The sequence below is a fragment of the Nicotiana tomentosiformis genome, chromosome 6 (assembly GCF_000390325.3).
Source record: "Nicotiana tomentosiformis chromosome 6, ASM39032v3, whole genome shotgun sequence".
In the NCBI taxonomy this organism is placed as follows: Eukaryota; Viridiplantae; Streptophyta; class Magnoliopsida; order Solanales; family Solanaceae; genus Nicotiana; species Nicotiana tomentosiformis.
In genome coordinates, this window is record NC_090817.1 from 2,746,550 (window position 1) to 2,760,055 (window position 13,506).

Consider the following 13,506-nt stretch of genomic DNA (forward strand, 5'->3'; position numbering starts at 1 on the left):
AACTACTGCTAACGGAAGTTAAATTCTACCAAGGACTATACTATTTCAAGAAAAGAACCACTAGTTAATAGTCATGTTTTCAATTTGATTAAAAAGAAAGCATTGAAAATGAGCAATATACACTCTTTTCTTTCTACAAATTAAAGGACTCTAATTTTTTTTTAAAATTTTTTATAAAAGAACTGCTTTTACTATAAAATTCGTTTTTTTCTTGTATAATCTTGTTTTGCTTGACATCGTAGAAAGAGTAATTTCTTTTCTTTTCTTTTTTTCAAATTTTTTGTTGTAAGTGACAATGATGGTGTCATGGTTAGAACCTGAATTTAATTGCTTTTTTACTTGGATATAATGCCTCTTACAGAAATGCAGGATAAGAATACGTACGATAGATCCTTATGGTCCGACTCTTCTTCGAATCCCGCGCATAAGCGAGAGTTTAGTGCATCGGACTGTCCTTTTATTTTTACTTGGATATGATCGCATCTAAAATAAATGGAAACATGATGTGACTATATGGGAATGATTGGACGAAAAAGACAAAAAATCTTATTACAGTAGAAGTTAAACCCGTTAGTTTCCGTCAAGTATTAGACTAAAATCACACTCAATTTAATTGAAGGACAAATACAGCTAGTTGAGTAATTTGAGGTTTAAAAATACAATTACGCGATAACTCAGGGACTAGAAGTACTGTTTTCCTATTTTTAACTCGGGTCGCCTGTACAACCAGCGACATGCACAGGGTACAAACAGCGACATGCATGATTTATACTCCAACGGTTTTTTCCTCGTACAACTTTATGCTTTTGAACCGTAACCTACTATATAAATATATACTAGCATTACCATAAAATTTATTTCTTATAAAAATAATAGAAAACTTTATAGTATAGATTTTATTTAAAATTTTATATTTCTAACTTGTGAGATGCAAAGTTATTAAAAAATATTTTACAAAAAATTGTAAGATAAAGAGCCGATGGAGAAAGATTTTTGTTAAATACTAGACTTTGTCTTTTTTTAGGAATACCCTTTTTTTTTTTTTTTTTTGCTAATATTTTAGGAATTACTCATATTTATGCTTTTGAACCATTTCCACATTTATTTTTCTCATACTGCTCTATGCTTTTGGACTATAACCCTGTTCATAAGTATATACATCAGCATTTACGTACAAAAGTGTTTTCAAATTTTTTTTTCCATAAATTAAACCAATACAAAATTTCAAACCACTCAATAGTTTTTTCCTAAACTCTATAAATATTTTAAGAAATCCACTAAAAATCTATAAATAGTTGTCTCTGAACTCAATCATTATGTAATTTTATTTTGAGTACGTTGTAGGAGCCCATAAACATTAAATTTTGAATACTTAATTATTATGTAGTTTTAATTTGAGGTTATTGTAGAAACCTATAATCTCAAATTTTGGATGCTCAATTATTATTTAATTTTAATTTGAGATCGTTGTAGAAACTTATAAACCTCAAATTCTGAATTCGCGTCTAAACTCAACATTCCCGGACTTCAAGAAATAATAAAGCTATAATCTCAAATTTGTTATAAAATAAAGACTGTAAAGTAAAGACAAGTATAGAGAGAAACTGATATATTATTCAACTTCAAACTGATGTACATAATGAACTGAAAACTCCTCTATTTATAGAAGAAAGGAAACAGTTGCGGGGCTTTTCTTGAGCTGTTTGTAAGTTGTCTGCATGAGTTGCTTGCAACCTGACTGTTTAATAAGAAGCTGCTGCAAATCATTTCATTGAGTTGATTTCAGCCTGCCTGCATCAGTTGCTTGTAGATAAACATCAATAAACTACTAAACATATAATCTTCTTCAGGAAAATTATCTCTAGCGGAGTAATAAATAGATATCCACAGTATAATTATTTTCATAACACTCCCCTTTGGATGTTCATTAAAAGATATTGTACCTCGTTAAAACCTTACTAGGAAAAATCCAGTGGAAAAAAATCTAGTGAAGGAAAAAGAGTACACATATTTAGTAATACAGAATTCTAGTTGCCTCATTAAAAATCTTACAAAAAAAATCCCATGAAAAAAATCTTAGTAAGGAAAAAAGAGTACATTGTGTATTTCACTCCCCTTGATTAAAACCTTGTTCTAAATATTTGAGTCTCCGCATTCCAATCTTGTATACCATCTTCTCAAAAATTAAAGTTGGCAAAGATTTAGTGAACAAATCTGTTGGATTGTCACTTGAACGGATTTGTTGCACATCGATGTCACCATTTTTCTGAATATCATGTGTGTAGAATAATTTTGGTGAAATATGCTTTGTTCTATCTCATTTTATAAATTCTCTCTTTAATTTGGCTATGTATGCAGTATTGTCTTCGCATAAAATTGTGGATCTTTTATCACATCCCAAACCATATTTTTCTTGAATAAAATAAATCACTGATCTCAACCATACACATTCCCTACTTGCTTCATGAATAGCTATTATCTCAGCATAATTTGAAGAAGTAGCAATAATAGATTGCTTTGTGGAGCGTCATGATATGACAATACCTCCATATGTAAATACGTACCCAGTTTGAGATCGAGCTTTATGGGGATAAAATAAATAACATGCATCTGCATAACCAACAAGATTTGCACTAACTTTGTTAGCATAAAACAAACTCATATCAAGAGTTCCCTTTAAATATCGTAAAATATGCTTAATCCCATTTCAATATATCTGTATAAGAGAAGAACTATATCTTGCTAATAAATTAATAGAAAATGCTATGTCAGACCTTGTAGCATTAGCAAGATACATAAGTGCACCAATTGCACTGAGATAGGGTGTTTCAGGATCAAGGAGTTTCTCATCATCTTCTGGAGGTCCGAAGGGGTCCTTATTCACTTCAAGTGATCGAACAATCATTGGTGTACTCAATGGGTACGCTTTGTCCATATAAAAGTGTTTTAAGACTCTTTCTGTATAGGCAGATTGTCACGACCCCAAACTCCCTCCGTAGGATGTCGTGATGGCACCTAGTCTCTAAGACTAGGTAAGCCTATCAATGCGGAATAATAATAAATATCTGAAATAAATAAACTACAATTCAAACAATTTCAACTCCCAAAACCCGGTAGAAATAAGTCACAAGCTTCTAAGAATTTATTCTCAATGTCTCTATATGTCAAGGTCTAAATAAAATATAAGGAAGCAACATAAAATGATAGAAGGGGACTCCGGAGTCTGCGGACGCTGGCAGATATACCTCAAAGTCTCCGTGCGCAGGTAACTCACTGACGTCTAGGCTGGTAAAATGTACCTGGATCTGCACAAAAAGATGTGCAGAAGCGTAGTATGAGTACACCACAGCGGTACCCAGTAAGTGCCAAGCCTAACATCGGTAGAGTAGTGACGAGGTCAGGTGAGGCCCTACTGGAATATAATAATGACATGGTAAAATGTTTATCAATGTAGTAAAATAAAATGACATTAAAAATGAATCAAATAGTATGTCACATTTAATGACACCAAATAATTACAAATAATATCTCGTGGAATCAAAACAGAATTTCCTTCAACTTTCTGAAAATCACAACAACTAATCGAAAGCAACTATGGCCATAAGTCAATATCAACAAGGGCACTCCCGAGGTACCGCCTCGTAGTCCCAAATCATAAATAAATTCACAATATCTCATTTTCTTATATCACCGCGGGAGCCTTCACAATTTATTTAAAGAAAACATTTTTTTCCGAAATAGCATCCCGCGTTTTAGCCACCCTTATCACACCGCATGACTTCTAGTAGTTCCCTTACTAGCCACGCGTATCAAGCCACCCTTATCTCACCGCATGCGTTTCAACACCCAGACCTTATACCACCGCATGCGTATCAATATCACAATATATCACAATTTGCACCTCAAGTGCTCAAATAATTTAACTTGCCAAAATAATTCAACAACAATATTTTTCCACAATAAAGAGCTCACGGCTCATGCCAAAATAAATCATCAATAATAATTTGTCACAATAAAGAGCTCACGGCTCATGTCAAAATAATTCAACAATAATATTCTTCCACAATAAAGAGCTCACGGCTCATGCCAAAATAAATCATCAATAATAATTTGCCACAATAAAGAGCTCACGGCTCATGTCAAAATAATTCAACAATAATATTCTTCCACAATAAAGAGCTCACGGCTCCCTTACAATGAGTATAAAAATATTCAGGAGTAAATAATATAGGAAAATAATATTTCAAAATCTTTACTACGTTGCTTCAATATCAAGTTTTAAAATGTCAAATACTTCATATTAATAATATTTAATTTAAAGAAAATCAACCTTCAAATAATGCACAGAATAAAATAACCAAGTTTCAACTAAACAGGTAAAATTATTAGTAAGAAAAGATCAAACAAATTTGAAGTATATATCTCAGATCAATGATGAAAAATATAACAAGATAAAATAATTTAATAAATGCACAACAGTGATCTACACAATTTAAAAATATAATCTTTCGCAATTTAACCCGTGTACACACTCGTCACCTCGTGCACACGACTTTCAACATATTTCAATAATCACATCAATACCAATCCTAGGGGAAATTTCCCCCACACAAGGTTAGACAAGTCACTTACCTCGACTTGCTCCAATTTAATCAAGTATTATGCTTTTTCCTCGATTTTTCGACTCCGATCGACTCGTATCTAGTAATAATTAATTCGATACAGTCAACAAAAATTATAGTAATCAATTTCATAAGAAAATATTACATTTTCATTAAAATCTGAAATTAGCTCAAAATTTGCCCGTGGGGCCCACATCTCGTAATCCGGCGAAACTTACAAAATCCGACAACCCATTCAATTACGAGTCCACCCATATTAATTTTACCAAAATTCGATAACAACTCGACCTCCAAATCTTAAATTTTCGTTTTTGGAAGATTTTGCAAAAATCTTAATTTCTTCCATTTAAATCCGAAATAAATGATGAATATGACCATAGATTTATGAAATATAATCACATTTGGATATGGGACACTTACCCAAGTTGAAGTTTTGAAGAAATCCTCAAAATCTCCCAAGAACCGTGCTCCAAAACTCCAAAACGAAATGAAGGAAATGACCATTTTTGGTCCTTAGTTTCTGCCCCAAAAACACTATTCCGGTCTCTAAAAGTCCAATCCCGTCGCTAAGTGTCACATCTGGTCGCTAAAGGTGCACACCAGGACTATTTACACCAGCAGTTTTATTTCACTAAAAATGCTCTAACTCCATCATACGAACTCGGAATTCGACGATTTTTATTCCTATGAGTCACAAATAAAACTACGAACCCATTCGTTCAATCGAAACTCAATTCGGAGCTCATTTGCTCAATGTGATACCAATTTCGCTCGTTAAACAATTAACTCATATTTCGCGCTTAAAACTCAATCGCGACTTGATGAAATTAGACCAAACTTTTCAGATCACTCCTATAATTCATTATCAAAATGTCGAAAGTCTCGAAATCGAATTTCGATCTCTAGAACTAAAAATGGACTTTTGGATCATTACATGCTTATGTTGAAAACATCAAATTCTTCCTCGATAGCCTGTAGTGTATCAATCCTAACTTCTTGTACTCAACTCCAACTGCCAAACGGTTTAAAGTTCTACAAACTAGATACAAAGTACTACAACTTTCATATTTTTCTCATCGCCCAACTCCTTATAGATTGTTAGATATAAGCTCCCAAAGTCAGCCCTGTGCAACAGAAATTTCTGGCGATGCACACTGCTGTAGCCAAAATCTACAGTACCAGCTTCAGTCAATCGATCATAACATTTTGTATAAATGTCTGAATGATAAATGGTTTATCATTCTGGAAACTAGAATCAAAGGGCTACAACTTTCATATTTTGATAATGTTCAGATTCCTTCTAGATTTTGATATATAAGTTTCCAAAGTCAACTCTGCGATTGCACCGGTTGCTGTCCAAAAATAGCTTCTGCAGCATAAATATTCCAGAAGTTCCTTTTTGTTCGAAATCCATTCCGTTAACCTTCTGAAATCTACCAGAGGCCCTCGGGACCTTAACCAAATATACCAACATGTCCCAAAATACAATATGAACTTAGTTGAGGCTTCAAACCATGCCATACAACGCCGAAATTACGAATCGCGCATCGAATCGAATTATGAGTTTTCAAATCTTCCAACTTCTATATTTTGCGCCGAAACATAACAAATCAATTCCGATTGACCTCAAATTTTTCACACAAGTCATAAATGACGTAATGGATTTATGAAAATTTTCAGAATCGGATTTCGACCCCGATATCAAAAAGTCAACCCCTTGGTCAAACTTCTCAAAAATTCAACTTTCGGCATTTCAAGCTTCATTCCACTACGGACTTCCAAATAAAATTCTGATCATGCTCCTAAGTCTAAAATCACCATACGGAGCTGTTGGAATCATCAAAATTCTATTTCGGGGTTATTTGCACATAATTTGACATTCGGTCACTATTTGAACTTAAACTTTAAATTTTTCATCAAAATTCTATATCTCGGGCTAGGGACCTCGGAATTTGATTCCGGGCATACGCCTAAGTCCCAAATAACTATACAGCCCTACCGAAACTGTCAAAATACTTATCCGAGTCCGTTTGCTCAAAATGTTGACCAAAGTCAACTCAGTTGAGTTTTAAAGCTCTAATTCACATTTTAATCCATTTTTCACCTGAAAACTTTTCGGAAAAATTTTATGGACTGCGCACGCAAGTCGAGGAATGATAAATAGTACTTTTCGAGATCTTAGAATACAAAATTAACTATTAAATTTAAAAATGATATTTTGGATCATCACACAGATTGATGTATAAAGATCTCATCTGCTAAATGTTCAATTTGCATACCAAGAAAAAGTTTTGTCTTTCCAAAATCTTTCATCTGAAATTCTTTCTTAAGATATTCAATTGTCTTTTCGAGCTATTCTGGAGTTCTAAAAAGATTTATGCCATAAATATAAATAACAAGTATAACAAATTCTGATGTCATTCTCTTTATAAAAATATATGGACAAATAACATCATTTATGTAACCCTCTTTCAACAAATATTTACTAAGGCGATTATACCACATGCGCCCAGATTGCTTTAAACCGTATAAAGATCTGTGTAATCTTATTGAATACATTTCTCGAGAATTTTAATTTGCTTTAGCCATTTTAAATCCTTCAGGGATTTTCATGTAAATCTCATTATCAAGTGACCCATACAGATAAGCTATAACCACATCCATCAAATGTATTTCAAGCCTTTCACGTAAGGCTAAACTGATGAGATATCAAAATATTATGACATCCATAATGGGTGAATATGTTTCTTCATAATTAACTCCAGGTCGTGTTGAGAATCCTTGTACGACAAGGCAAGACTTGTATCTTTCAATTTTATTTTTGTCATTCTTTTTTTGCACAAAAACCCATTTATGACCAACTGGTTTTATACCAGCATGTGTTTGGACTACTGGTCCAAAGACCTCTCTTTTAGCAAGTGCGTTCAATTCTGATTGAATTGCCCCTTAACATTTTGGCTAATCAGATCTTTGTCGACATTCTTCGACATATCGGAGTTCAAAATCTTTGCCATCTTGCATAATGTTAAGTGCAACATTATATGCAAAAATATTATCCACCACTATTTTAGATCGATTTAAATTAATCACATCACCAGTAGAACTTATTAAAAGTTCCTCGCTCACTTGAGTCTCAAGTTCATTGATTTCTTCAGGAATCTCAAAATTAATCAAATCTTGGGTCTCTTCAGGAGATCCCATTATAGTGTCATTTTGATCATTTGTCGATTTTCTTTTTCGAGAATTTCTATCCTTGAACCCAAAGTCCTACCACGCTTCAAGCGTGCTTTAGGTTCACTAGCTCTCATGCTACTAGATGGTCCTGTTGGCACATCAATTCGGATAGGCACTTTATCTGCAGGGATATGTGACTTAGTTATCCTTTTCAAATCAGTAAATGCGTCTGACATTTGATTTGCTATATTCTGTGAATGGATGATCTTCTGGATCTCCCGATTACATATATGGGTACGTGGATCAAAATGGTATAATGATAAAACTTTCCACACAATTTTGTCTTTTGATTTTCTTTTTCTCTCCCCTTAATTGTGGGAAGTTAGTTTCATCAAACTGACAATCTGCAAATCGAGCAGTAAATAAATCTCCTGTCAATAGTTCAAGATAACGAATAATAGAGGGTGATTCAAACCCAACATGTATTCCTAACCTTCTCTGGGGGCCTATCTTACTGTGTTGTGGTGATACTACTGGCCCATATACAGTATATCCAAAAATTTATAGATGGGCAATATTTGATTCATGACCAAAAACTAATTGTGACGAAGAATATGTATTATAATGTGTCGGTCTGAGGCGGATAAGTGATATTTCATGTAATATAGCATGGCTCCAAACAATAGTGGGCAATTTTATTTTCATAAGTAGTGGCCTTGCTATCAATTGCAGGCGTTTAATAAATGACTCTGCAAGACTATTTTGAGTATAAACATAAGTTACAGGATGTTCAACTTTTATCCCAACTGATAGACAGTAATCATCAAAAGCTTGAGATGAGAATTCTCCAGCATTATCAAGGCGAATAGCCTTTATAAGATAATTTGAGAATTGTGCCCTTAATCGAATTATTTGGACTAATAGCTTTACAAACGGTAGGTTGCGAGATCATAGTAGGCACACATGAGACCATCTTGAAAATGCATCTATTAGGACCATAAAATATCTAAACAACCCATTTGGTGGGTGAATAAGTCCACATATATCCCCATGTATACGCTCTAAAAAGGCAGGGGATTCAATGCCAACCTTCATTGGCTAGCGATCATTTTGCCTTGATAACAAGCATTACAAGAAAATTCATCATTTGTAAGAATATTCAGGTTCTTTAATGGATGCCCACTCGAATTTTCAGTAATTCATCTCATCATTATTGATTCAGGATGGCCCAAACGGCCATGCCAAAGTATAAAAGTATTTGAATCATTAAACTTCTAGTTTACAATAGAGTGTGCTTCAACTGTACTAATCTTTGAATAGTATAAGCCAAAAGATAAAGTTGGTAACTTTTCTACAATGCACTTTTGGCGAGAAATATTCTTTGTAATACAAAGATATTCCATATTCATTTCATCTATCGTCTCAACATGATACCTATTTCAGCGGATATTCCATAAAACTCAACAAGTTTCTTCAGGACTTGGAGGAGAACAATGATAAGTTTTATTTCCTTAGACAAAAATATAGTGGCTCTTCCGGAGCCTTCAATCAAACTTATATTACCAGAAATTATTGAAACATTTGCTTTTTCCTTATGCAAATAAGAAAAGTATTTATGATCTTTGAATATGGAATGAGTTGTTCCATTATCAATTACACAAATATCTTCATGATTGATCTTTGATCCAAACATAATTTGAGAATTATCCATATTCTCTGATACTTTCAAAGTATTTGCTCGAGATGACAGAGTTTCGTGCTGATAACGTGTTATAAAATAATGACTGTAAAGTAAAGACAAGTATAGAGATAAACTGATATATTATTCAACTTCAAACTGATGTACATAATGAACTGAAAATTTCTCTATTTATAAAAGAAAGGAAGCACCTGCGAGGCTTTTCTTGAGCTGCTTGCAACCTGTCTGTTTAATAAGAAGTTGCTGCAAATCATTTCATTGAGTTGCTTGCAACCTGCCTGTATCAGCTGTTTGTAGATAAACTTTAACAGAGTACCAAATAGATAATCTTCTTCAAAAAAATTATCTCTAGCGGAGTAATAAATAAACTTCTACGTTATAATTATTTTCATAATTTTCTTTTATATACTTTCCAAATCTTATCGCCGCCCCTTTAACTTTTTTTCCTCAAGAGAATAAATACTCTTATAGATTTAAATTACCAAGTGGTAGAAAACTTAAAACTCTTACTTAAAAATGATTTTTTGTCGGTTTAAAGTAGGACCCAATTAGAAAATCAAGTCTTTGGGTGTCTTTTTCAATGTACACCTCACATGCACAATGACTATTCATTATAATAAAAGAAGAACTTAGGAATAACTTTTAAAATTTAAACTTGCGACTTTATAGGAATTATTAATTTATAAATTCATAAATAGTTATTGTGTCACATCACACGAGATCATCCAGTGACACATTCTTAATTTCAAAATATATTATTTTATTTAAATTTCAATGATAACAAAAATCAGACGTTTGTCCAACTCTTAATTTTCTGACTTTATAGCGAGAGTTTAGTATTTTGAACTGTCTCATATATAAAAAATAAAATTTTATCAAAAATTTATATACCCCCGACAATTTAATCAAGATAAGTGCCTCAAGTCCAGTAGCAAATGAAGTTTTTGAGCTATGGATCCAACTGAACATAGTATTCGTTACACGGAAAATAAATATACGTGTGAGTTTTGAACCCATAATTTCAAAAATACAACAAGTATAATATTAAAAATAATCTTTAAAAATTAAAGCAGTTAAATTTAAATTCTGAATCCGACACTACTCAAATCTCTTTTTTTTTAATTTTAAATTTCTCATCCGATATCTGTATTAGGGCCCGACTTAAATTCGAATTAGCGCTGAGAAGTTCCACATTTAGGGGTAAAGCGCATCCTGCCAAAGGTGTGACTGAAATCCGAAACCATGGGTAGTTGCCGCTCCCTCACTACTAAAATCTCCGCTAGTCAATCCAGACATGATACCAAATGATTTCCTTATTCTGCACATTTTACAATATTGTCTGCAACTCTATGTCATTTTGTGAGCAGGCATATATTCCATTCTTTAATGTTTAATCTTTCTACTTTAAGCCCTTAACCAAAATTTCCCATTCTACATTTCTCTTTTCTAGCCATTTTTGCTCCAATGACTACAAATAATATTCTTCAACTCAGAACTAGTTGTAGCCATAATTCCATGGCCTGAACATGGCCATCTCAATCAACTCTTTCATATTGCTAAGTTCATTTCCTCTCATAATATTCGTGTTCACTTCATTTCTCTCACCGATAAAAACCAAGATCTAAAACTTCGTGTCAATAATAGCCACAAATCCTCAAATTTTTACTTCAATGACCTTTTGGCACCAAATTCAGTAACCAAGAATTCAGAAACCAAATCTGATTGGGCTGATGAGTATGCTTTTTTAGAGTTCTTGGAAAAATTAAGTGACCCCATTTGCAAAAAATGTGTTGAACTATCGACTAGTGCAAAGAAATTGGTCATTATTTATGCTTCTTTAATGTAAAGTACCCGCAAAACTATTACGTCTTAGTCCCAAACAAGTCAGCTATATGAATTTTCACTGACCATGTCTTAAATTCACTTCAAGCCAATATTTTACAAACATAAAAATAAAAATAAACTCAGATATCTTGAGTTCGAATCGTGAAAATAAAATAAAAGATCTTTCGAAAATGCGTTACCCCTCAAAAATCGAAATTAATCGAGTCAATAAACTTAGACATCAGATAGTTAATAAAAGCTCATCTTCAGAACATCAAGTGGGATCTCTTAGTGTGTTCCCAAGACCTGCATATGACAAGATGCTTTTATTATACACGTTTGTCAAGAGAGTGGCACATGAATTTTAATTGTCGACAGTTTTTCATCGTTGCTCCCTTTATCGCCTCCCATAATATACCAGTACACATCCCCTATAGATGGTGTCGATGATCTGCCCCCAATTGTATTGTTGTTGGAAAAGCTCAGCGAGTCCATTTCCAAAACATGTCTTGAACTCTCAATCAACGCGAAAAGAATGGTCATAATTCATGACAATCCAATGAGGACTTCTATAGGGGATGTGCTTTCGTTCCCAAATGTAGAGGATGAGTACTGCTTCCTCTATTTTAATAAAACATTAGCTATCTTGATTTTTATGAGTTGTTACTCACATTAGCACTAGTTTTGTACCAGCAATTTGATTTGTAATCCTTTCAAGCAACTCTTTAAACTACTATTATTACATGCTATGCTGATCATTTCGCTTGTTTTCTTATTATCTAGTTGTTGTTACTGTTTTCTTTTCTTATTTTCTTGAGTCGGGTCTATCGGAAATAGTCTCTCTATCCTCAAAGTAAGGGTAAGGTCTGCGTACATACTATCCTCCCTAGACGTCACTTGTGAAATTATAATGGGTTTGTTATTGTTGTTTCAATATGAATATAAAATCTGAATCAAGCAAAGATCTAATTCTGAATAGAGAAAAGCCCAACATACTTAACATTTTGAGACTGACGAAAAGAGGTACTCGAATAGAGCAAGATGAATATAGGAACAAAAATTATTAATTTACAACTAGAAAAGGAGCAGCCCGTGCAAAAAACATCCTGCATTCATGCAGGGTCCGGGGAACAGCCGCACCTCAAGGGTGCGATGTAGACAGTCTACCCAAATGCACAACTAAGCATTTAATAATGCTCGAAGAGCCGCACCAAATAAATGTGATGTAGATAACTTACCCAAATGCATACCTAAGCATTTGATAAATATATGCACTCTGCTCTCAACTAGATATAGACTTTTATTACAGTAGATTCCCAAATTAAGACTTTCTTCCATTTAGTCAAGTAATTTGTAATCTTAAGTCTGCATAATATAATAGGATAGAGAGCTTAATGTTTCTCTTTAGAGCCGGCAAAACACTACTACAAAAAAAGTCATAAATTGCAGTGCTGGATTTCAATATATACTGACAGTTTAGCATAAAACCAACGCTTTAAAACATTTGATACGACACAATCTAAGTTGGCATGGCAAAAAGAAGAAGTTGTCGTATAAAATAGATTTATAGGATGGAACTTAATTGGAGATGATATACTAGCGATGGACACTAAAGCATGTAGTCAAGACAACAAATTCAGTATAATTTCATAAAATGGGGTGAAGTGTGTTGTCAATAAGTGAATTTTTTTTTTCTTTTGGTAATATAAGAAATGAAAAGATTCCATTTCCTTATGCGCAAGTCCTCCACGGCTAACAGAACTTTTGATCTTGTTACTCAACTCCTTTGCTCTCTGTCTCATCTCTTCTCCTTTTGGACAGAGGCGGACCTATGTAATATGGCCATTATTTTGTCAAATAGAGTCTATCTCACATAAGCATAAGTATCTTTGCAAAGTGTAGACTTTGTTGGCAATATTCTTTGGGACCCAAAAATATTGCATTGTGTGTTGGACATTATTTGCACAAGTTGTATCTCTTCTTTTACACCTAAGAGGTCAAAAATTTTTTGCCTATAAAAGGGAAGGCCATTAGTTTATTTTAGACACACCAACAAGACTTGTCTTCAATTCTTGTTTCTTCCTTTATTAAGAGTGTTTTGTATGAGTGTTAGATAATAGGATAACCGAAACAAAAGTGACAACCGATAGTAATAAAGATCTAAGTATAAGAAAAACTGCGAATAAT